The sequence below is a fragment of the Alligator sinensis genome, unplaced genomic scaffold (genome assembly GCF_000455745.1).
Source record: "Alligator sinensis unplaced genomic scaffold, ASM45574v1 scaffold358_1, whole genome shotgun sequence".
Classification (NCBI taxonomy): domain Eukaryota; kingdom Metazoa; phylum Chordata; order Crocodylia; family Alligatoridae; genus Alligator; species Alligator sinensis.
Genome location: NW_005842121.1, coordinates 644,587 through 647,982, shown reverse-complemented (window position 1 = coordinate 647,982; position 3,396 = coordinate 644,587). Strand labels below are relative to the sequence as shown.

The 3,396-nt window shown below is 47.3% G+C and overlaps 1 long non-coding RNA gene across 1 annotated transcript in view; it reads left to right on the top strand.

Moving 5' to 3' along the window:
• The window catches only part of LOC112550476, a 110,224-nt gene extending 109,685 nt beyond the window's left edge, over positions 1-539 (top strand). Inside the window, exon 3 of the long non-coding RNA XR_003094352.1 lies at positions 307-539. This is a non-coding gene — a long non-coding RNA (uncharacterized LOC112550476). The remainder of the gene's footprint in view (positions 1-306) is intronic.
• The last annotated feature ends 2,857 nt before the right edge of the window (positions 540-3,396 follow it).

Genomic DNA, 3,396 nt, shown 5'->3' with positions numbered 1-3,396 from the left:
TCCAACTGCGGTCTGACCAGCGCCCGATAGAGGGGAAGTATCACCTCCTTGGACCTATTCGTCATGCATCTGCTGATGCACGATAAAGTGCCATTGGCTTTTCTGATGGCTTCGTCACACTGCCGACTCATGTTCATCTTAGAGTCCACTAGGACTCCAAGATCCCTTTCCAGTTCCATGCCACCCAGCAGGTCATTCCCTAGGCTGTAGGTGTGCTGGACATTTTTCCTCCCTAGGTGCAGCACTTTGCATTTCTCCTTGTTACATAAGTTAATTAATAGTGTCTAAGAGTTCTTCTTTCTACAGGTTTACCCGAGGTTCGAAATACGTGTCAGAAGCAGATCCAGAGAGAGAGAGAGAGACGCAGAGGTCGTCTGACGTGTGACTCCGCCATGACACCTATTGAACTCCTCGTGATTGAACTTTTTGTGACCAATGTATTGATGTGTATGTGTATGTGTGTTGGTTACTATTTGATTCAATCTGTAGAGGATGAACTACTGTCGTTGTATACTTTTGTACGTAGCCAGTTATCTTTAAAAAGGAGCGATAACTTGGATGGCGTGCACGTGCTTCAAGTCTCAACTGTGTCTTCGGCAAGGGGGCATGTGAGAGCTGATTTGGATCAGTGCCTCGACACAGTAGAACTTTCCAGCACAAGGCACAGTAAGGCAGGGGAAGTCTCGGCATGGTGAAGAGTTCCGGCGTGGACAGAGTTCCCGCCGAGGAAATGCAGATTTGCATTACACGATTGGCCGAAGTTAAATTATTCCCACGTGGCGGCTGGCAATTGGCTTGCTAGCCGTATAAAAGGTTAGGGGCGTTTCCGCCCTAGTTGGAGAACTCCGCGATTCCCCCTGGAGTGGAACTCCAGCAGCTTGATCACCTGCTAACGACTCCCCGTCGGTGAAGCCTTGTGACATATCCTCCATGTTGCATGCCCGAGTTAGACCCGAGCTACCCGGTCTACAAGAGCTCCTCAATTAACGATAATTGTTGCAACTACGATTGCCTGCGCTGTATACGACTCTACAGTGTAAGTAAATCTACCTCTGTTTTTCCAATTGATACGTGTCTCGTCTGTGCCTAATTCCACTCCGGCGATAGAGAGTACCCATTGGCCCATCACAGGATCGCAGCCGCAACCCCAGCTAGCGTTCCCAAGGACTCCTGATCCTCGATCCCCCCTCGGCCCCCACAACCACCACAGGGGGATCACTTGATTAATCAAGTTGGCTCTGCTTGGAGCATCAGAGCAGACAAATGTATGTGTATAAATGCACATAGAAAACGAGAGTTCAAAGTAATCCCAGGAGGTCACATCTAGTCCAAACCCCTGCTGAAAGCAGGACTTGCCCCAGCTAGATCATCCCAGCCAAGGCACTGTCTAACCAGGTCTTAAAAACCTCCAAGGATGGAGACTGCACCACCTCTCTGGATAACCTGTTCCAGTGCTTCACTACCCTCCTAGTGAGAAAGTTTTTCCTAATGTCCAACAAGAGCCATCCCTAGGGGTGTGTGGGGCCTGGGGCATATCAGCCTGTGCAGGACCTGGGAAGGGGGTGGGGAGAAGGGGTACAAGTGGCCAAAGGAGCGGCCAGAGCTGGGAGAGGGTGGGTGGCAAGCAGCCAGAGCCAGGGTCATTGGATCCAGCCCCCCTGCTTTAGGCAGGATGACAACTGGGGTTGGATGACCACAGTGAGGTGACTGTCCAGTCTCCTCTTGAAAACCTCTAGGGTAGGTGATTGCACCACCTGTGGAGGAAGTTTATTCCATAGTCTGGACACCCTGACTGTGAAGGAGTTTATCCTGGTGTTAAGCCTGAAGCAGCCTTCCAGGAGTTTGTATCCATTGGTCCTGGTCTTCCCCAGGGGTGCCCTGGTGAGCACTTGTTCACCAAGCTCCTGATGCACTCCTCTGATGTAGCAAGTCCCCTCTCAACCTTCTCTTCTTTAGGCTGAAGAGGTCCAGGTCCCTCAGCCTTTCCTCTGTCTTTCAGAGACTGTCCATGGCCCCCCGCAAAGAGCAGCCACCCTGATTCACACCCCCCCTTAGGGATGGCCCTGAGTCCAACCTCAACTTCCCTTGCTGAAACTTGAAACCATTTCTCCTGGTACTGGCATCCGTCACCACTGAGAACAGTGGCAGATGACAGAACAATCCTTGGAGAGACACTGAAGGAAACATTAAGTCAGAAGGGAAGCATTAATACAGCTATATGAGTGCTACTTGAGACAGTCACTGGATATTGTGGTGCAGCTCTTCCAAAGAGATATCCAAAAACTGGAAAGGGTTGAGCAACGATTAACGGTCCAGAGAACCTACCGCCTAGGGAGAGGCTGAAATAACTCAATCTATTCAATCATTCACTGACACAGCAGCAATAGTCAGGGGCTGTAATTACATTGGCAGGGCAAAGATATCTGACATTAGGGAGCTCTTTAATTCAACAAAGACACATGAGAAAGATCCAGGGGACTGGCAATTGTTGTTATAAACAAAAAGAGAGCAAGAGAAAAAGTCAAATTGATGATAAAATGTGAAGTCTTGACAATGAAGACAATTAACAATTGGAACAGGTTATTGTATGCACTAGATTCCCCAACATTTGAAAGCTTTAAAATTAAGAGCGAATGTGTGAGAAGTATACTTTAGCTCACCTATAAGTCATTGGACTTAACAGCATGTAGGAAGGAAAGAGTCTCTTCCCTGAGAGAATGACTGGGTGAAATTCTTTGATGCGCGTCCAGTGGGAGGTCAGATGAAATGGGCTCATCAGCCTTTGACCTCTATGAATTAGGAAGCACTGTAGGTAGCTGGCAGGATGTCCAAAGGCCAATGGACAAATATATTCTCTTGGTGGGATGCCTTTGTCAAGGTGAATTTTATCTGCCTGACTTCAGGAAGAGGTGAGTGCCCTCATCACTTAGTGCTCAAGATGGTCTTATTTTTAAATGTAGGGTATTTTTTTAATGGTCCCACTCAAAGGATGTAATATTTTCAATAAATCAAAATAAATTAATAAAATATGTTTGGCCATTCTACAGCTTTCCTTTGCTCCTTGGATATTGCTGAGAGAGCTGAAGGAAGAAGAGGCACAATGCTTTCTTCACCACTCACTTGAGGTGGAGGATGACTATTCAAAAGGCCTGGCGGTATTACAAATTAGCCCTGCCCTACAAACCTGGTGATGGCCAGAGACAAAAAAAGGTAAAAGAAAAACCCTCAGAGAACTCCTCACCTCTCAGCAAAGATTTAATAGTAGTGTTGTAGTGAGTTCTTACATTATTACCAGGTCATCACTGTCATAAAATACACCGCGCTACATTTATGATGTCATCAATAACTGAACCAGTCAGAGGGAGCTAAGTAGGTCTTTGGGCACTATTCTTGAAT